This window comes from Ascidia mentula, chromosome 3, assembly GCF_947561715.1.
Source record: "Ascidia mentula chromosome 3, kaAscMent1.1, whole genome shotgun sequence".
In the NCBI taxonomy this organism is placed as follows: Eukaryota; Metazoa; Chordata; class Ascidiacea; order Phlebobranchia; family Ascidiidae; genus Ascidia; species Ascidia mentula.
Window position 1 is genome coordinate 9,419,488 of NC_138568.1, and position 23,151 is coordinate 9,442,638.

General features: G+C 38.6%; 2 non-coding genes and 2 pseudogenes across 2 annotated transcripts; 3 read left to right on the forward strand and 1 right to left on the reverse strand.

The window, feature by feature from the left end:
* Positions 1–786: 786 nt before the first annotated feature.
* LOC145893918 (uncharacterized) lies at positions 787–1,650 on the forward strand (annotated as a pseudogene).
* A 506-nt stretch (positions 1,651–2,156) lies between these two features.
* On the reverse strand, positions 2,157–3,186 carry LOC145893917 (uncharacterized; annotated as a pseudogene).
* Positions 3,187–17,420: 14,234 nt separating this feature from the next.
* LOC145896490 (U2 spliceosomal RNA) lies at positions 17,421–17,621 on the forward strand. The gene has a single exon (XR_014401936.1). It is a non-coding gene; the product is annotated as a U2 spliceosomal RNA (small nuclear RNA).
* Positions 17,622–22,701: 5,080 nt separating this feature from the next.
* LOC145896478 (U2 spliceosomal RNA) lies at positions 22,702–22,893 on the forward strand. The gene has a single exon (XR_014401925.1). It is a non-coding gene; the product is annotated as a U2 spliceosomal RNA (small nuclear RNA).
* Positions 22,894–23,151: the final 258 nt, after the last annotated feature.

Below are 23,151 nucleotides of genomic sequence, written 5' to 3' on the forward strand. Positions count from 1 at the left end.
TGCTTGAATATGGAGGGAAAGATTTTAAGTTGAAGCCAGTTCGGGGTCAATCCATTATAATTAATGTTGGAAGAAAAGAGTGTGTTCAATCCATACTGAATAAAGCCAAAGAACGGTACTTTCAATTTTATCCAAAGAGTCACAGACATGGTGCAGTATACCATCTTGCTTTTAAAGATGGCCGAATTGTTGAAGTATTGCCTGGAACAAATGAGCCATTCACTCTAGTCAAATACAAGGAGAGCATTGGTAAAGATTACAAGAAGATCATGTTATATCTACTTGAATGTGACAGTGAAGATGATGAAACAAATGATGCAAGTAACATTGAATGCTCTAGTAATGGAAAACAATCTCCCTCTATTCTACAAAGTTCATTGCCTGATTTTACTGATTACTTTGATTCTAGTGAACTGGACAATATTATTGGCAATCAATGTGATTTGTTAGCCCCAAAACTCGAAAGGCATGATGGCAAAAAATTCAATGATTTGAATGCTGCACTAGAGTCGTTGCATAAAAAAGTTGATGATTTAGACCAGTTGTTTATTTGTGTGCGCCGTGGGGCTCATATTCAACGTCAACTTAACTTGTGGAAAAGAGAAACCAAAAAGAAATTGGTTGTCCAATTTCAAGGTGAGACGGGGATTGATTCTGGTGCAATGGCTAAGGAGTTCTTTAGTCTTGTTTTGCAAAGTATTTGTGAACAATTCTTTCCTGATGGTGCCCCAGTTGACTCAATGCTTCATGTCCAAAATGGACATTTCAAAGCATGTGGTGAAATAATAGCTGCAAGTTTGGTGCAAGGTGGGCCAGCTCCACATTGCTTACACCCAAATGTGTTCACAATTCTTGCTAACATGGATTCAGTTGATATAACCAAACTAAATCTTGACCAACACTTTACTGAGAATGAAGTTCAACTGATACAGAGAGTTTGTGCTGACCCACTTGTTCATACTGACATAATTACAGAAAATGGATACACAGGCAAAATCAATATTGATAGCGCTAGTGAAATTAGTCGCACAATCATGGTAAGCATCACTAATAAGCGGCTTTGCTACCTCAAAGAGTTTGCTTCAGGGCTGAGTCTGTTTGGTTTGTTCAATGTTGTCAAAAATAATGCCTTACTTTTTGCACCATTATTCATTCCAGGCAAATTGACTGTTGATGCCAATTATGTGTCAAGTTTACTGCAACCGCAATATTCCTCAAAAAATTCCACAAAGCGGTGCGTAGAGGAGAAGATAATGGATAACTTTCAAGATTTCTTGAACTATATTGAGGATAACTGTATTCGGGCCCCCACAGAAGAGGTTTTGGCTTACTGCTGTACTAACAGTGAAAATGAAGTCAATGTAGAAAATATTGGAGAGACAATGACTGCAGCAGCTGATTGTACTCCAGCTGGTGTGCTAGGTTGGCTAACAGGCCAAAAACATAGGCCAATATTTGGTGACAGTTTGTCCATATCTGTGGAATTTAATCATGACTGCATGAGCAACAACCCAAACCATCTGTTTTCCTGTTGTTGGCGCATGTGCGAAAACAATTACGCTCCCTACAAAACATATGGAAGAACTTCAAGATTTCAAATCCATCTTTATTACAGCAATGTGCAATGGCCAGGCATTTGGTTTACATTGAAAAAATTATTCTATTTCATTGTTTATATTCATAAGTAGTTGTCACTTCATTGCATGTTTCAAGTGTTATATGGCAAAACAGCAATTTATATTTTTTACGTACTCACTATTGTGTTCGTGACCGTCAGCATTGTCGAAGCAAAATTAGTGTTTTATTTTTTTATTCAACTGCTTCCTGTTTGTTTTGGTGAAACGTATTTCATCCTTTTATACCAAAATTGTTTTTACCTGACACTTACTATTGCATTTTTGAGGTACTGCTGCATAATTGTGAGATTTTTGTGCCACTGCTACTTGCCACTGTACATTTATGCACTCACTTTTCTTCATTTACACTGCATGTTGTCTTTCACACTTTTCTATTCCATCATCTGTTCGCAATACAATGGGAAAAAATTCGATTTGTATCCTAGCATTTACAAACCACCTCTTTTAGATTCTAGTAGTGCAGTACGCTGATTGTTAATCAGTGAGTAAAAAAACAATTTTTCACAAAGTTGCCTGTGTTTGTTGATGTAATTTGACAATTAACATACTTGCACTAACAACAAAGTTCAATATACTGAAGTACAAACATGCATAAATGGCTGTGTACTTTGACTTTTTATTCTTTTGCAACCTCCATTATCCCTTTGTACATTGCCAGTGCTTCTGCACAAGAGGTTGGCATGACAAATCCAAGTTCAGTTCGAACATAGTCAAAATATTCCTCATATTCGTTCACTTCTTCGGGTGGGGAAATATCATTGCACACCACTTGAAATTTCTCTTGTGAGACTGCATTTATCATGTCTGCTCTTCCACCATACCTTTCTGGCATTAAGTAAATTTGGGCGACCAGCTATAACATTGTGTCTTGATTTTCGTATTCGATGACTATTCCAGTGATCCATTACAAAATTTAAGTCACTTTGGAGAAGCAATACCACACACACTCCTTGCTTAAAGGAAGTGAATAATCAACAACACCTTTAAACTCGAGATCACCAAAAAAGTTTCGCCACCAAGAAGTACGAAACTTGCACAATGTTGACCACCAACTTTCAATTCTCTGATTCCTTGGTGAAGGAACGTATCGATGTGCATTGATACTGTTTCTGAAAAAGCACTGTGCTGCTGCCAATATCCCATTTTCTGTGCCCAAATCAGACACAATTTGCACTGGACAACCTTGTACATGTGAAACAGTTCTAAGGTACATGGAAGCTATAGTGTGTGGGCATTTATTGGAGCGTATAACATGAAGCCATAGGACCTTACGACTAAAACCATCAATGGCTGCATGTATGGAAAAACCAAATGGCTTTAATTTATCATAACCATCTATATGCCAGGCATAATTGGGCCCTGGATTGTTATACTCTCTGCGCTTCAGACGATGGCCCCTCCTGAGTTCACAGCCATCAGGATCAATTTTATTCAAAACTTCTGCAACAAAGGATCTTGGAACTCTCAAACCCTCCATCTCCAAACCATGCCACACAGAACGGTACCCCCCACATGAAGATGGACCTTCTAAAATTTCTTTGATTCGTTTTTCAGCATCATTTATGATATTCGGATCTTTTTGCCAAGCACCACGTCTATGCAGCCCCATTTCTTGTAAGCGTCTTTTCAAGGTTCTCAAACTGAAAGTTACATTGTGGTAATTTTGCAACAAATGCAAAATTTCAGAGTGTTCATATCCTAGTTGAAAGTAGTGGGTGATGAGGTGTGTTTCATCAAACGTGGTCCCTGCAAGGAAAAATTGTATTGTCCAAACCGAAATAACAAAATTGCAATGAATGTAGGCCAACTGGAAATACACAATACAAACACACTTACCATGGCCACAATGGGTACAAAATGAATGATCAAGTCCCACATAGTGATCACAATTTAAACAATTCATTCAGTTGAACAGTCCCTGCCAACAACTGGAGTAGGTAAATGCTTACTTAGCTGATATAGTCGGTCACCCGTCGTGCAAAAATACGAACGGAGTGAAATCAACGAGAACCTGGCCAGTCACTACATTTTGCGTCACAAAAAATATATTTCGCGCGATGTAAATATATTTCGCGCAGTGAAAATATATTTCGCGATGTTACGAAATTTTATTTGTAGCGGTCGAAATATATTTCGCGCAGTGAAAATATATTTCGCGATGTTACGAAATTTTATTTGTAGCGGTCGAAATATATTTCGCGATCTCAAAATATATTTCGCGCGGTGAAAAAATATTTCGCGCAGTGAAAATATATTTCACGCAGTCTTAAAATATTTCGCGCCGTGAAAATATATTTCGCGCATCGTTAATATTTCGCGGTGGCACTTGTGGGCCACCGTAAAAAAGGGATAGCATTGTTTAACCTTTTTTAATATAAAGTCACATATATACTTGTATAGGAATTGCAGCATGACGTCTTTCGTTTTTTATTTTGTTACGATCCTTTGAATGCTGACATTCCAAGACCGTAGTTTGTAAAATGATGTAAGGGGTGCAGGAGCTTTTGTCCCAATTCAAACGGCTTTTTGATATATCTGCAAACATACAACAACAAGGGTTATAAAAAAATTTGCACCAGAAAACTGTCCTACTGCTCTGAAAAGAAAACTAAATGAAAAAATACTTCACTGCTATCTTCATACCAAATGATCTCTTTCGCAATGTAATGAACTTAGTCATTGTAGAAATTTCAAATTTCTGAACTAAATCCTTTGCTTGATCCACTGAACATACCCACTACAAGTTTGGCTGAATTTAGCATGAAAATTTTTTGACATATTAACTGAACTAGTCAACACCAACAACCTGCAAATCTTGCTCATGTTTCTTCTGTGCTGGTTCCGATGTATTTGGCTAAAATATGTAAATATGCTCCATGTTTTGTGTTAAGCTAAACCATCTACTCACCATTTTACTGAAATTAGTGTCTGGTGTGAACTTGTTCTTCACAATGTTGAAAAAACATCTTGCTTCCTGTGAAACACCTGTACTTTTGACATCAAGGCTTTTTCTAAATTCTTTACTTGCCTTTTCGAGGGTATACTTTGAATGCTTATTCTATACAAAGTTGTTGGCAACTGTAGATAACCAATGACAGCATGTATACATATATATTACCATGCTTTCAAACTTTGGAAAAACCAAAACATCACAGATAGTTATTACATACTGACAAATATTGCCCCTGTTAAAATGCCAAATTGATTCAAAGCATTCGGACTGGGTAATAATATATGGAATGCCAACATCATTCCAGTGCACAGAGCTGTTACATGAATCTTTAAAAATGTAACTCATTGACAAAAACAGTGTGAGGTGGAGTTTCAAACAGAAAGTAGAATTTAACTCACCGTGTGATTTAATTGAAGACGGCTTTAAGGTTAGATGAAGTGATTTTTCAAAATTGAGTAATGTATTTTTTGCATCATAATTGGACTCATACCACTGTCAAAGAAAAGCAAAAATGTGAGCAATTTATTATCTGCAGTTTTCTTTTGGGAAACAAGCTATCATTTTGGACTTAGTCAATGAAGTTTCCTTTTTAAAAATGGGTAATATTTCAATTTTCAAATAAACCAACCTTTTCCATAGTATTTGAATTTGTAAAATCAATCTCGGAAATTGATACTCCATCACAGCTTCTAAAGAAACATTATACCATTTAAATAGGAGTTACAGCACACCTGTACAACCTACCGTGTATCAGTAACACCTTCAGAAATTAGTAATCGCCTCGGTATTGGCACGCAATGTCTAAATCGAAGAGACTTACTAACGTCAATAATGTCCTTCAACATACTCAAACTTTTCCCACAAAAAAACATGTTTCTAGTACAAAATCTGTTAAATCTGCACAAGAATCTGAACAAACAGTTAAATCTGCACAAGAATCTAAACAAACAGTTAGAACCGACAAGGAACCCGTTGGGTCGCACAGCATGCCTTCTGCTCTTCCCACGTGCACAGTTTTTCCGCGAAATAGAAATCACATGGAAGCACTGACGCACGATGCTAACCGAAGCATGACAACACCCATTGTGACCGCACAAACAAGGTTTGCGTCAGTTATGCGTCTGACTTTCGGAGGAGGTGTAAGTGTGATAACCTTGAAATAGCACGACGTTTGACCGTAATTAAACATTAACAAATCTAAAAGCTTTTGCCACAAGTTGATAAATTTGCGAAAATAATCTCGAAACGGGATTGCTTTCAAAGCAATGGCATTATGCGATTAACCGGGATTTGTTGGAAAAATAAGAGGCCACAGTTATAACCGGATTCGTCCGTAAATTTAAATTTAACACAGCAAATTTATGCGACAAAGCAAGATGTTGTTTCAAGACCCTACAAACGTCGTTTGTGATGCAACACGCGCTACAGTGACGCACAATAGAGAGGTAGACCTGGAATCGTTTTGTGGCATACAGGCACGGTTCTAGTCAATTCCCTCGACAACTCCTTTTGAACATAGAAAAAAAATTGTATTTGGGGGAAACCCCACTGGAAACTAAATACAAGTTTACTGAAAGACGAAAATTACAATGAAATAGTTCGAAACGAAATCAGCAACATCAAGAAAACAAAAACCTCTTCAATACGCCTTTTGAATACTGGTGTCATCTAAAACAGAAAATAAAAAAACTGTCAATAACTTTCGGCAAAGAGAAAAGGAAAAAAGAAACAATGAAGAAATAAGAAAGAAATGAACGAATTACTTGAGAAACTTGATAAAGACAATCTTGAAGTAAACTTGAAATACCTCGAAGCCAAGAAAAAAATCAAGAGAAACGAACAAGAAAAATGTAAAGGCGCCAAAGTGAGGGCACGAATAAAAGAAAGAACAACAGAAGAGAAACCCGACAAATCTTTCTTCAAGATAGAAACAAAAAAATAAGAAAGTAATGCCCTTCGAGCTCTTCATATAAACGGCCAACTACAAACCGATAAAGAGGAAATAATAAAAGAAGTAACACTCTTCTACTCAAAGCTGTGGAATGTTGAACTAAAAAGTGACACAAAGCAGCAAGATCTCTTCCTTAAGGATTTAGAAATGTAGACACACAAGATTTTAGTGCTTACCCTAGTATAGAAGAATTAGAAAACTGAGTTCACACTATGAACAAAAATGCTTCTCCTGGCTTAGACGGCATACCAGCCAAATTCTATCAGTTTTTCTGGTCGATATTAAAAAACGACTTTCACGAATTAGTTGTAAATATCTTTTTACATCAACAACTTACAAATGAAATGAAAAACGCAATAGTGAAAATAATTCCAAAGAGAAAGGATAAAACGAAAATAGAAAATTATAGGCCAATTTCTCTTCTGAATGCCGATTATAAAATAATTAGGAAGACAATAGCGAAAAGACTACAATTTGAACTAAACCAAAAAATATCTCTGGAACAAAAATGCGGCTTAACAAAAAGACAGATACAACATATTCACTACAACAAAAACGCAGCCATAGAAATTACAAAAGAATACAATACCGCACTAGCGATAGTTTTGACAGATATTGAAAAAGCCTTTGATACAGTTAACCATCAATTTTTGTTTAGAACCCTCCAAAAACTCAAAATAAATGAAGATACAAAAAAATGGATTAAAATAATATATAAAAACATTACGAGCCAAATCATTATAAACGGACACTTATCTGAAAAAATTGAAATTAAAAAAGGTGTCAGACAAGGATGCGGGCTAAGCATGCTACTGTTATATTATTGTAAGTGAAACCTTAACCCAGAAAATCAACAAGTGTACTGAACTTTCTGGCTTCAAATATCGAAAAAACGTGCTAAAAATACAGCAATATGCAGACGATACCACTTTTCTCGTCACAAAAATCAATGAAATTAAAACAATTTTTAAAGTACTAAATGAATTCGAAAGTGTATCAGGACAAAAAATAAACGAGGCAAAAACTGAAATTTTATGTCTTACAAATAATTTGAAAAGAAACATTTGCCGACATTTTCCCCGGTACCTTAAACATGAAATAAAGATCTTAGTTGTGACATACAATGAAAATCATAACACTCAAAATTGGAAAACGATACAAGATTATACAAGGAAAATAATATGTAGCTATGAAAATATAAATCTCACACTATTTGGCCGAATAACAATAATCAACACACTCATTATTCCGAAAATATTATTTATTGCGCGTACATCTCAACCTACACAAGAAAACATCAATAGGCAACTCTTTAACTTTCTATGGCATCCAAAAATTATTGAACCAATAAAAAGAAATAAATTACGGGCGGAATACAAACAAGGAGGCATCAAAATGCCCGATATTGAAACAAAAATAAAAGCGACACATATGGAAAAATTAAGAGATATGATAAACTCCGAAAACCTGGGGCCAACATAACATTGGAATAAAAATGAAACACATTAGATCAACATTATACGACAATAGTAAACCAAACGCCTGGAAACCAAACAAAGAATGGCAAAATATTATAAACACGTTTAAAACACTTGACGAACAAAATAACGAAATAAACTGGAAACAAGCAGAATTAAGACATTTTAACTTTGAATTGATTAAAACAAAAAGAACCACATCAAGTCCCACAGAAAATCCACAATTTAATTGGATCGATGTAATATACAAAAATAAAAAACAAAAGGCATTCTTCACCAACAACGAGAGACAAATATCATACATCACGGCACAAAATGGATACAAATGGGGCAGATTTAAACAGAAACATAACATGCACCTACTTAACAATGGAAGGATACGATTAAACTATTGCAAACTGTGTAGGGAAAACAAAGATGACATCGAACACCTCCTGTTAGAGTGTAACGTCACACAAGCAATTAAAAACAAAATAAAAATATATGTTCATACAACTTTCGGACTACAGATACAAGACGATAGACTAGCCTTTCTATACAATATATTTAGAGAAAATACGCCCTTGATCTTAATTAAAACAATTGCAATATTGAAATCTGTAATAATTAAAGAAAAGCAACATTTAGATTATGTCAACGAATATACAGAAAACGAAACACAACTCATCAACAAACTTTATTACAAAACAATAACCAAATTAAGTTACGAAATAGAAATTATAAAAATTATAAATGGTACCGGCGAAAATGAACAACTTATTACATGAATTGTATCATGCGTCGTGTTATTGCTAGCGTTATAAATGGAAATTATACTAACGTACACTCTGATTTTTCAGGTAAATATCACTCCTTAGTTTCATCCGTATCATTTGCATTGGTTTCGATGCGGACTGGGAAATGTAAGGAAAAATAGCGGGAGACAACTTGATACGTACATTAACGTACATAGAAATTCATTGCGTTCAACGTACACTCTGGTTTTTGTGTACAGTTGCAAGGGCTTTAAGTTAGAAATTCATTGCGTTCAACATACACTCTGGTTTTTGTGTACACTTGCAAGGGCTTTAAGTTAAGAAATTCATTGCGTTCAACGTACACTCTGGGTTTCAAGTTAAGAAATTCATTGCGTTTAACATACACTCTGGTTTTTGTGTACAGTTGCAAGGGTTTAAAGTTAGACATGGAAATAAACTGCAACTTTAATGTGCAATACTTCAACGACGATGTGCCGCCCATCCCGTGGGTAATGTCAGAATTTTAACGTTTTATTACTTCTACTTTAACTGTATTTTTTTTTACTTTCAGCACCAAGGACAAGAACAAAAAATGTGGGTTTCCTTATATTTGTTTTAGAATAATTTTTATCCATTGCGTTTTGTTGCAGATGGCTGCCTCGTCATGTTTTTGAGGACCTACAGCGGTAAGTGGGCTGATTATGAAATAATTAGGATTGATTCGGGTTGAGAACTGATTAAAACGCTATCTTTTATTCTTGTTTAGACAAAACAAAATTCCACCACCCGCCTTGTAAATATATTGTGAAATTTTTCGGGAGAAATTTCCTGATTTTCCACTCTAAACTGAAATGTTAATTGTGGTCGAGCATTGCAAAATACGAACAGTATTGGTGCGAATCGTCACGTAAACGGTGGCTTTCTGGTTTACGCAATTGCATTAACGCTATGGCACACTCGATGCGAGTTTTTGCGGTGGTACTTTCGCCGCAGCTTCCTTACTACTACTACTTTGAAAGAATGGCTTGAATTCATTTGTAACGAAAACGATGAAATGTGGGCTTTCGTAATCAAGAAAACATACAAATGAAAGCTATTTTCCATGCGGTGGCCTTGTATGCATCTGGACATTTGCGAGCGCCAACATTTCGAAACTGGATACGCCTATGAGTGTAGTGTATTTACTGAAGTATAGTTGTTGAATGGTTGTAAACACCAATTGTTCAAAATGCTGAAAGCTATTTGTAGTTAAAAGACTTAAACATGAACGCAAGAGTTTGATAGGAAGGGTACTTGGAATAAATAAGGTAGTTTGAAAAATATAATTTTTTTAGGGGCGACGTGGACAGTGGAGGGTAAGTGTGTAAATTCATATTTGGCATGTAAATCATGTGCAATGTTAATTTGGGGGGGGGGGGGGTGTCGGGACGTGAAGCTGAACAAATAAGTTTTACGATAGTATACCATTGCTGGTATCTAACATTTATTCTTGTCGACACCTTTAAACTTAGCAACCTGTTTTTGCAACTCTTTAACAAGCATAACACTAAGATGCTTTTCTTAACAAACAAAACTTCGTCTAATTCTGGTTATGATTACATGAAAGAGGTGTCTGACGTATTAGATAATGGTCACGCTGCCAAATGATAGTAAATATCGTAACTCGTTTCGCTTCCACTTGTCAGGAACTTAGGCTGCGAAGTCTGTAAACTTAACAATCTCGATAATAGCTGTATATGGTTTGTAACTAATCTTATTCAGCCTTATCGTTAATTTTTCCTGATTTTTTCAACTGACTTATATTTTGTTGAAATTGCAAAAAACCTAAGTATATTGTTTACAAATGTTCATATGTGATTGATTACCCTATAGATCGAAATAATGTTGTTTCACAACATCTGTACCAAGTCAACACTATTTTCTGGCTGTTGTTAACTGTATGACTTTTTCGTCAAACCACTCAAAATTCTCCAACTCTGCTCAAGCATCCTTCCATGCTTCCCCTGTAGTAAACATTTGTGTTTTTACTAAGTTTATTTGTTCATATTTCCCAAAACCAATCACAGCCTTTAGCCCAGAACATCTTACCGAAATGCGAGTGCTGTTTTTACATTCGCGAAACATTTCTGTTCATACTGTTAATCTGTTTTTTATTCTTTCAGTCAAGAAGTCCCTCGTATAATGTAAGTGTATAAATGTAACTTGATACTTTTATACCACTTTTAACATTAACTCATCTCAATTTTTTTTTGCATTATTTGACAGCTAACAAGGCGCCAGCAAAGCAATGTAAGTTTTTTTGTATTGTACTTACACTACCTCATATGTTCAACAGAAACCAATTTCAGGAGAGAAGTCCCTTGCACAATCATGTTGTAAGTACATTTACACCATAGTAAAACTTTTCATTTTTACCTAATCCTTTCTTTTTACATGCTTCTAACAGCCAAGAAGGCATCAACAAAGCAATGTAAGTGCTTTCAATATATAAAAAACACAAAACCTTGTTTCAAAGCATGAGCAGTTTTATGTATGTGCTTTTGTACTATTTTCAATGATTTCATTTCAGGTAGAACTTTGTTTTTAATTTTATAAGCCCCTTGCATTATATTAGGGATTTAAAACTACTATGTATTTACCAAAACTTGTTATAATGAAGTAGCATACCACATTAATTAACATGCTAATAGCACTTTTCATTAAACTTAACTTATTTATACATTTTTTTACAGCCACAGGAAGGTCAGAACATTAATAATGTAAGTGCTTCAAAAGTTTTGAAAAGTTTTACTGTTACGTTCACGTGTTCACGTAACATGGACATTGGACATTATGAAAATGATGATAAAGTAAATCGCGCGTCAATGTCTTTCCTGGCCAGGCTTGTAAATTTTTGTGCATGTATATTCATGTATATACATAAATACAAAATCACGGTTTCTTTGGCAGGCCTAATCGTTTTTTATACAGATAGATTGATCACATATCCGATTCAACGAAGCAAGATTTTGGGTCCAAAGGATTGTATACATCCTTCTGGCTAGGAAACCTGGGCACCATAAAAATGAATAAAATAATAAAAAAAAAATTATATATAAAAAGAAGTCATGTATACATAACATGTCATTTAAAACGTCAATTTTTTCGCTTGGAAACAATTTTTATTTGCCTTTTTAACAGAGGCCTTCTCCACGTTTTCTAATTTAAATAAGTCACTTACAGCTAATGGCACAAATTTAAACGAATAATGTTCCCCTTGTGTTGTCACTTGTTGCAACGGCACGAGACTTTGTGCAAGTGGATTAACATACTTTTTAGATGATCATGTGACCTGGTTGACTACAACGCATTCTGTCCTGAACGTTCACCGAGTTTTGGTTTGTTGGGCGTGCCCAGTGCTCGTGTCATCAAAGACCATCGATTGAACTGTTCTGTTTGCCTTCCGACATGGCTTGTTTATTGGCAAACAGATATGAGCAAGTTTCTGTTTGTGACGGGCGGTACAAAGCCTATTTCCCGCCAATGTCACGAGATTACTACATGTGTTCTACATAAAAAAAAAACATTCTCATTTTGTTGCAAACTTGAATAACTATTATAAACTTTCACCATTGTGCATGTTTGTTTGTTTTTGTTCTGTTGAAAGGCACACTATGTACAAGCATCTTTGATCCTAGTTTCCCATCAGTCAAAATTTTATTATGTTTTTATGCTTAAAGTTTCTTTCGTTCATAATTCTTTTTTAAATTTGTCTAAATACTTTCTGTGAATGTCATGTAAAGGTATCACTATGGCCATCTACAAGGCAAAGTAAATTGTTAGACAAATTTGTCAACGATATTTGTTTAATGTGAATTTTGCTTTCTAATTTTCAAATTTCTTGTTTGTTTTCAGAACCTACTATACATTTCCCAATTTACGGTAGAACTATGCTTTTGCAAACATCTCATGCTATTCTCACGCGAAGTTCGTTGCTATTCGCACGCTATTTTCGTTGTTCTGTTTGATTGATAAGTGGTTGGTCACTTCTTGACCACTTCATTAAAATGACCGCTTTTCATGTACGCACGAGATCTCACGCGATTGTTTGCAAAAGGTTCGCTTCTCACGTAATTGAGATGGGCTGCTGTCCATCAAGAATAGCTTTTGTCATGGTAACTTCGAACTGACTTTTTTCTTATGGTGACTTTTATCGTAGTGTATATATATGTGTACGCTTCCTGGACTAACCTAGACACAGTCATAAACTCGTCTCATGCTCAATCTTAGTTTCGGTATCTGTCTAATTCAACTATGCTTTGTTTGTAATCAGTTTATCTCGTGCTTGTAATTTCGATTCGATATACTTCTCAATATAATCATGTATCCTTAATCTAATAAATGGTAAAGTAATTTTGCATCAGGTTTGCAATTGAAATCAGATCAGAAAACACAGAAGTTACAACTCACGTGTGGCCTTATGTCAAATGAATTAGTCAAATAGGATTCGTTATCAAGGGTTAATTAATCTTGTTGATATCAAACGTTAAGTTAACAACATTTGGCATATAGGTCGCAACATTTTTACATTTTTTTACAGCCATAAGAAGGCCAGCTAATAATGAGTAAGTTTCCTAACTTTTTTTGAGTATTGTTTTGCAATAGAATTAATTTTTGCTTTTATTTCATAGGCGAGGAGTGTGTGGTGTAAGTTTTGTTGTGTTTGCCAACACACATAGTTTTAACCAACAACAATTTGTTTAGATTGTCGCACAAATAAAAGAATTTCTTTCATTTACCACTGTTTTACAATTTTCCCAAAGAGTTAGTTTTGTCTTCTGTATTAATACATACATCACAATAATACAGTATAAACACCAAGTATTGGCATAAAGGCTTGAACTTCTTAAGGTGAAAGCGGTGGCATAATTTAAACCATCGTAGGTCCTGTATATAATGAAGCAACAAGCCTTTGATGTAGGTTACTATAAACATCGTTAGTTTTTGCAAAAATCACATTTATGAAAGCAATAAAATGTACACAAAACACTGCTGCAACTGGAAGTCTCTCTTTAGGCTATCTCCTTTGAACTACAGTGTGGTAGCGAAACTAGTAGGTGGTAGCGGAGATAAGGAAAAAACCTGAAGCACAAACGAGTGTACCAGGAGCAATGAATGCGACTAAAAATGGAAGTAATTAGCAAAAGGTAAAATCGAAATACAATAAAAAATCATCTAATTCTCGGTAAAATCATTTTCTGAATGGTTATAGATGATCGCGTCATATATGGCCATTTGGCCTCACAAACATCCAAAGACTTTGTCGCCGGTTCTTGGACAAATGTTACTGAGATCGTAGGTCTTGTTGATGATCATACACATGTTGAAGCCTTGAATGGTGTGTAGCAACAAAAAAGTCTGCAAAACGTAATGCATTCCACAACAAAGGAAAGAAAATTCCAACCACGCCCAGGGGCTTTTCTTTGTGGTCGTTGGCATTTTTGATGACCCAGACGCCTCGCCAGTAGCCATATGAAACTGGGTTTATTCACATCCAATTTTAAAAATAATATACAATAGTTTTTTTCAAGGCCCAAATGTTACACAAATAGTATGGTTTACACCCTTCAGGTAATGCTACCATCACTCTTGTGAGTGTTACACCAATCAGGTCGAAACCTAAGAGGTACGGTTACACCCTTTGGGTAAGACCTGCAGCGACTTAAGGTGTGCAGAACAAAACACTGCCGTTTATCTGACTCCTAACACTATTAAGAACATCTGCCAAAGAAACTACCTTTGCAACCTTTTAATTATTACACAAAACGATAAACAAACATACCTTGGTTCAATACACATACAATGTTTCTTAGTATGCGCGTAATTCAGTCAATCTCGTTCCCTCTACTCGGTTTCGTACTCTTCTGGTCTCTCTGGCTTAAGGCCGTGCGACGGTATTTATAATATTTTCGAAAATGAGAAAAGCGATTATTAAGGAACGTCGATTTCGAAATTAAAAATATAAACCGATTAACACATCTATGCGAGATTAACACATCTGGCGAATGGATACGAACTACGAAGCGATTGACCCACATAAAATCACGGACGCGTAGTGACTCATTAAATTCCACAATTAAGCACTAAAATTGACGTTTAAATAAAACAGTTTCTCTGCAGACCCATTGGGTAATTCTACCATTACTCTTGTGAGTGTTACACCAATCAGGTCGAAACCTAAAAGGTAATTTTTACCATTGCTCTTGAGTGCTACACCTTTGTAACAGAAAATGTTCAATGAAATCATTTAAATTTACAACAAACATACAAAACTTTTTGTCCCTTTTAGCCTATTTTAACAAAACTGATACTGTGTCAAGGGGTCGTCACCTTCAACTCCACATTTTTTGCATGTTTCTTTGTTGTTTGTGCCACTTAAGCATTTTCCAGCGATTACATTTAGGATTTCAAGTCTATAGTTGTGCACAGTAACATCTTGCTGAAGACTTTATCATAACTCCACAACTTGATCCATCAGTTTGTCTTGTTCTTTGTGGTATTTCCACAGTATCAATTTGCCAACCAAGTTTTGTTGTGAGAAGATAATTTACCATAGATTTTGCAGCATGAACATTGCTGTCACTTTAAATGCAAGGCATTGAAGCAGGGTCCATATAAAGCATTTTCTTGCTTTGAACAGCAAGCAAAACCCAGTGACAACCTGAAGGATTTCAAGGAATAAATAAAACAAGTCTTTTTTTCAAGTTTACTCCTTTCCAAATATTTTTAATTGAAGCTCCTCTTTCACAGAGTGTTTGTTGGTGTTTAGTAGTTAATTGCCACAAATAGCTGTTAATAACTTCATCATAAAGCCAACCAACATTGAATCTGCTATCATGCTTCCTCAGGTCACAAACTTCATGTGGGGGTAATGTGTCATCAAGAGATTTTAACTCCAACAAAGTCATTGAAAGAGGGCCATTTTTCAAAACCTTTGCATCAGCATCGTTGCTCTTGATGTAAGCTGTGATATTTTGCTGTTTCGATGCTGTATTGTGGTTTGTAGCTCTCCAATTAAACTCTTGACAAGATGACTCATTTTGGCCACAGGGTGTTGGTGTCTATGATGTTGCTCTTGGCTTGGTTACAGGAAATGAAGTAGTAACTTGGTGAAGAGGTTGCATTAGGTTTGCAAAGCACCCCACACGTGAAGTGTATGGGTTTGGTTTTGGACGCTTGCGAGGCAGCTCATCATGCAAAGTTTTTCCAGTGGCTGCTGTCCAGCATCATAGAAACAAGCTTTGGAAAACTTGGAAATAATTGCTTCAAGAGTGGATGTTAAACGCAATGAATTTCTTAACTTAAAGCGCTTGCAACTTTACACAAAAACCAGAGTGGATGTTAAACGCAATGAATTTCTTAACTTAAAGCGCTTGCAACTTTACACAAAAACCAGAGTGGACGTTGAACGCAATGATTTTCTAACTTAAAGCCCTTGCAACTTTACACAAAAACCAGAGTGGATGTTAAACGCAATGATTTTCTAACTTAAAGCGCTTGCAACTTTACACAAAAACCAGAGTGGATGTTAAACGCAACGAATTTCTTAACTTAAAGCCCTTGCAAGTGTACACAAAAACCAGCGTGTACGTTGAACGCAACGAATTTCTTAACTTAAAACCATTGCAACTGTACACATATATTACAGCAGAAGTTAATCCTAATGCGTTTCTGGACTAAAAGCACATAGCATTGTCCACGAATAATCCAGTTGTCGTCAAACACAATGGATTTCGCAATGATTTTCTAACTTAAAGCGCTTGCAACTTTACACAAAAACCAGAGTGAATGTTAAACGCAATGAATTTCTTAACTTATAGCCCTTGCAATTGTACACAAAAATCAGAGTGGACGTTGAACGCAATGAATTTCTTAAACTGACGTACAACAGGTTTCACAATGTACGTACGAAGTTTTCTCCCGCCCGCATCGAAACCAATGCAAATGATACGGGGGAAACTAAGGAGTGATAGTTACCTGAAAAATCCGAGTGTACGTTAGTATAATTTCCGTTATGAATACTTTGTGATCACATGTGCTACACTGAACGTCACCACTACCGTCGAGTTAAAAAAAACTTTAACGAAACCGTTAGCGTCACACTTTTTACTTTGATGTCCCTTTCGTCCTGTCGCTTTGCGCCATGTAGGACGGCAGTGATGAAAACCGTCACATCTATATTTGATTTTAGATATCACAAGCTCTGAGCCGTGAAAAAAAAAAAAAAAAGGCCGGCGGTGGGCCCAGGGCGAGGCTTAGCTGACCCTTGCGATTACCCCAAATGTGGGTAACTCAGCCGTACAATTTCTGCTAGTGGGGACTGCGTTTGCGCTATCCCCGTCTTTTAATCCTCTGATGTAGAGCAAAATGTAAGGTAGAGACGAAGTTTCTACGGGGGGGATTCGCCTGTTACGGTCAGGAGGAGTCGTGTCGGGGGTTGGGAGGTGGGTCCTGGGTCCGTTTGTGACGTCATGTGGTGAACAAACTAATTTGAATGGCCTGCCAAAAACGGTAGAAAAAAATCCAGGAAAATTTTTTTTTTTAATTTTTCACCGGAATAAAATTTGGCAACAAATGCGAGACGGACTCTTCCGGACGTTGCGGACTCAGTGGGTGTTGCGGCGAATGGTCCACCCGTCTAACACCCGGGTTGGTACCAGTACACCGAACTCTGTTCTTCTCAGTTTAATACCTGGGACGCAAGCGATTCGCTTGCATGTCTTTGCATTAACCGGATTTTTGGACAGGGGGCACGGTGCCGGAGCTTGCTTCGACCTGCCCACGGGTTGTCCTGGTATTGCACTACCCAGGCACGGCCCACATTCCCACACATGTGGGAATAACCATCTGTTAATCATTCGCAAAACAATTGCACGAAACAGAGGTGCATCCCATGAGTGTGTGTGTGTGTCGTCTGTATGCACACGCCAAGGAAAGAGAGGTAGAGAGGGAGGACGGGAGAGCAATTAATTTAACGGCACATTTGGTTGTTGTGCTTGTCGGAGACCAGATAAAACAAGCCGTGAAATGCACAATGCGGCAAACACAAGGACGGACGACAAAAATGCTACCTCTCAAGAAGCTGTGCAAAGCATACTTACCTGACGGGGGCCTTCACCGGTTCCACTCTTTGGTTATATACAGGAAGTATCAAAACTCCACGTGTGCGTTTCATTGTGTTTTGTGTGCATACGCTTATTTTTTTTCGCCTGCTTTCACCTGCGGTTGCGACGAAGTATAGCGATATATCAGTGAAATACCCTTGTGAAAGTTTAAACTAGCCAGAGAGTTTTTTTCAGCCAGGTACTAGCCTTCCTGGGTCTGTTTTTGTGCTCTAAAGAGAGCATACAAGAAACCAGTTCCCGATGTTTCGGTGCCCACTGAGGCGGAAACAAGGGGAACTGCTTTTCTTAAGAGTGTTTAGGAAGTAGGAAGGCACCCCTCCGGGAACACTCCTTCAGAGTTCCTCCCAGACGCTCCCCCTCCTCCTTCCTGACGTAATTGATTAGTCCCGCGCGTGTTTGTTATTGTCGCGGAGACCAACCAAGTGTCAATATATATCGCCTCTCCACGGCCCTCTTTAACTGACCTATAAAGTCACCACAAACATAAACCTTTCCTTACTCTACCCTCTTAAATAACCCACGAAAACCTAGAGACAATGGCGAAGGAAAAATTCCTAGAAGAAGACAGATCAGTATACATACAAATACCGAACCAAGACTACTTTCCCCTAGACAAGTTTATAGGCCTCTTCGACACGGTGCTAAAAAAGTATAATAACCTACTATACGGGGGGCAGTCAATGAACAAAAGAGAATCCAGCTGTAAAGTCACATATGCCGATCTTGATTTCGCACTCGAGACAAGAAAAACAATGTTAGAAGAATTAAAAGAGCCTACAGATTTTGAGATGTCCGACCATTTTAGTCTTATAATCCAAGCCAAACTTCCACCGAGACCCAGGACCCAACTCACATTGTACCCAGTTCCCCTAGAGATGACAAAAGAACACTTTGAAAAGGCCGTCAACGACTTAAAATGGGGGAAATACGCCGGCCATAAATTTCTAACTCATAAAAAATACAAGAACCTACACAACGATTATGTTCACCTCTTCATAGAAGACTTCAAAGAGGCAAATATAAAATATGTTACCAAAATTTTTGGACACAATATACAAATTGCCAAACCCGGAGAGAGCTTCGGCCCAGTCTGTACAATCTGTTATCAACGTGGACACTGGACGACACAATGCCCCCAAAAAAAACCTTTGCCCGATATGCGGCGAAAGAGGCTACGGAGGCAAATGGTGCCCAGAGGCATCAAGAATAAGTAGAGCACGGAGCCAAATCAAACCATCCTTTGAATACGCATTTCCATCCTTACCCAAAAGAACAACCCCTATTTGGAAAGGCATAACGACAGAACCACAAGATCTGTCACCGATCTTAAACAGAATAAAGATTCATGAAGACAAAATGGAAAAACTCAACAAAGCGCAACTCCTACCAGCCGAAAACGAAATAGAGAGAGAAAGTAAAACCGAACAAGATATAGAAACAGAAATGACAGAGGAAGAAAGAAGGACACAAGACCCAGTGAAATCAACCGAATCCGGAGACTTGGAAATTATGACAAACACGGAATCCGAAATCTCCTCCTACGAAACAAAATCAGTTGAACTAAATTAAAAGTAGAGTAGTTAAGGAACCGGTTATATCCTTCTTTCTCTTTTTTCAATTTTCTTCATTTAGTTGTTTTGAGTTAGTTACAAGTAGGAAAAGAAAGAAAAACGACATTATAAGCCTTGAAATTTTGCCCTGCTAACTCTCTGACAGGGTCTTTGAAATAACTCAAGTTGGCCGCCATATTGTTCAAACTTTTTTCCTTTCCCGAGTATGACGTCACCACCTTCTCTCTTTCTCTCTCGACGTGCGAGAATTCATAGAAACAAAACAAAATAAAGGAGTGGTACGCAGTGACACTTAAGTGTGCCTGGCCACAAAGAAACCGGAATTACTAAATATTGATTTGAGGGCTTTCAAAACCCAAAAAACCGTACGCAAGCCGTATACCGGCCAAACTTACCTACTTCTACGTCACGGCTAGGGTTTGCCCTCGTAACGTCAAAATCTAACGACGTCACACCACAACCGGGAGACATCTTGGCGTGCCAACATAAATTCATATATTTCATAATAACAGAACATCCTTAGGATCTTTCAGAAATTATCTTCGTCTCAACATAGACATACTTTCTTCACAGCATTACAATAATTTCATAAATTCTACATATTTATTCCTAAATTTTATTTTTTTTATTTTATTTTTTAATCCTGATTTTATTTTAGTTCCAAGTTAATTTCCGAGAAGCGAATAGGGCAGAGTGCAACCGCCACGTTATTTCGCGAATATTCATATTTTGTGTTCTAAATCATATTTTGTAACAATAAACAAGTCTGCTATCAATATCACGTGACTCTACACCTCCCTGCACCACAAATACGAAACAAAAACTAACCAGTCATATTTTTCCTTTTTAGTGAACATGTCATCCCAACCCGAACTGCGGAGGTCTCGCCTTCGACGATCGCACGCACGCACGGAATCGCAGGATGCCACTCAACGATCGAGAGCCCCACCCCTGTTGGTATTATTTTGTGGCCCCCGTGAGACGCAATACGAGTGCAGTGTGGAGGGATGCGGGATGTGCTCCGGCTTGCTCCAGAGCGTCAATCGGCACATTTCTAATGTCCACCGGTTGGTGCTAGGGAGCATGACAGTGACCTGTAGCAAATTCGATCTCCAGCTCGGGTCACAGTGGTCTCTCAATAAAATGAGGGACCACTTCCGGAGTTGCACCGCTCCTCCCACGACTACCTGCTCTATTGCGCCCCCCGGCGATTTCCGCTGTCCAATGTGTAATAGTCGTTGGCCGTCCTTAGTTGCTGCCAGAACACATCACTACCAGCAGCATCCAGCTGGTCCGACACTCTCACCATCTAGCTTTGCGGTGGACTCGGGCCCTAGGCCCCCCCGGAGTACGGTCAGCTCCAGCCCCCTTAACACCACCGTAGTGTACTCCGGGGCGTCCACCGTATATAAATGCCCCGTGTCGGATTGCCTGAAAAGTAGTGATGGCTATGCCAGGGCCCAAGCCCTTAAACATCATATTCGCACTTGCCACCATCGGAGCAAACTCACGTATCATACCATCTGTGGCAAGTGCAGGTGCGCCGTAGACGCCCCCACTAGTTCCCTCCTCCAAGTCTCGGTGCACTACAAGACCTGCCGTGGCATAGCAGAGCATGTCCCGGTTTCCCTTTCCCCGTCTCAATCCCCACCGACTGGTTCAGATGAGTCCAGCCTCGCCGGCTCACCCCGTATTCCGTCGATGGTGTTTCACCATTCGTCGGTCTCACCCTCTTCAACCGAGAGCGGCCCTCGGGTAGGTTCCCTGTCGCCCCTTGGGAGCGGCAGCGGTGCCGATGACCTTGGGCGTTCGTTCCTTCCCATCCCGTCCCCGACTCTGTCCTCTCCGGTAGTATTAAGCTACGCCGACATCGTCCGGCTTCCCTCTCCCCGCATTTATTTAAATCGGATTTCACCTATACCCAGTCCGACGTTGCTGAACAAGTCCCCAGTCGGTTCTCCCTTTAAATTAATATCCCCTGACGGCGGGCCCGAGAAGTCGGACCTGGCCAGAGAGTGCTCCGCTCTGGCCTTGAGGGGTAGCCACCACGTGTGGCAGTCCTGGTATAGGGGGATAGCTAGTGGGCTTGACTTTAAACCACCGTAATTTTGTTTTTTAGATCAATATGCGGGCTGGTATTTTTCCCCCTTTGTCCTTTTTTCTGGCATGTCTACACTTGGGTTAATCGGCGAGGCGGCGGCGTCAGGGGTTATGAAGAATGGAACCAACTTGGCAAACCGACCTCCACCGTACGAACAATATTCCACGGCTAGAGGACGCCAGCACCACTTAACATACACTACCCGGCGCCCTCTCCCATTGCTCGCAACGAACAATATGCAAAACATAAAACAACCAACCACACTAAAGAAGACTGAATCAAGCAACTAAACAACACCGGAACCCCCTGCCGCCGTCGCCCGCCGAGCCGTTGCCCCCCGACCACTGTTGGGGCGTCCTTCGCACATCCCAAACCAAATAGACTGGACGCCCCCCTCCCGGTAACATAGGGGGGCACGACGAATTCACGCACATACGTTCTGTTCACTTTTGTATCGTTTATTATACGCGATTTTTTTGTTTTTTTCCGCTCGGTTTTCACCCCATAGAACCCACGTTTTTGTAGTAGACATTCCTGCCACGTCGTCCTCCACAACAAAATTTAATAATTTCACCCTGTTCGCACAAACAATATAAAGCAATAAAGTTGTTGCACAAAGTATAAATAAATTCAAATTTTTATAATGTCATTGTTTTTTTGTATGTTTCTCACTCACCAGTCACAAGAGGAGGACACATATCACCGCCACTTATTTTTGTTGTCAAATCTTTTTTTATTCTTTTCTCATTTTAGGAGCCCAGCCCGCACCAGTCAAGCCCCTAGCCGCATCCTGCCGCCCCATATCACATTTACAACTATTTACGGGGTCAACGGCTGTCACTTTTCCTTCGCATATTGTACATGTTTCTTCCTCTCCTATTATAATGTGTTACTAACTAAATTAAACAACTAAAGCAGATACAATTTAACTGAATAAATCAACCTGAATAATCTATGACCCATGATAATTAAACATAGTACATAATATGACATCAGGTAATAATTTATGTTTCCGCAGATCAACCAAACACCAAATGCAATATATATCACCCACGGAGGCCGTGCGTGCAACGCGATCTTAGAATACGGCGATGCCTCCGCAATGTTGTTTATGTCGTGTGTTCATTTACAATAAACGAGGTGTCTGTTCTTCTCAGTTTAATACCTGGGACGCAAGCGATTCGCTTGCATGTCTTTGTATTAACCTGATTTTTGGACAGGGGGCACGGTGCCGGAGCTTGCTTCGACCTGCCCACGGGTTGTCCTGGTATTGCACTACCTCCAGGCAAGGCCCACATTCCCACACATGTGGGAATAACCATCTGTTAATCATTCGCAAAACAATTGCACGAAACAGCGGTGCATCATCCCATGAGTGTGTGTGTGTCGTCTGTATGCACACGCCAAGGAAAGAGAGGTAGAGAGGAAGGAAGGACGGGAGGGCAATCAATTTAACGGCACATTTGGTTGTTGTGCTTGTCGGAGACCAGATAAAACAAGCCGTGAAATGCACAATGCGGCAAACACAAGGACGGACGACAAAAATGCTACCTCTCAAG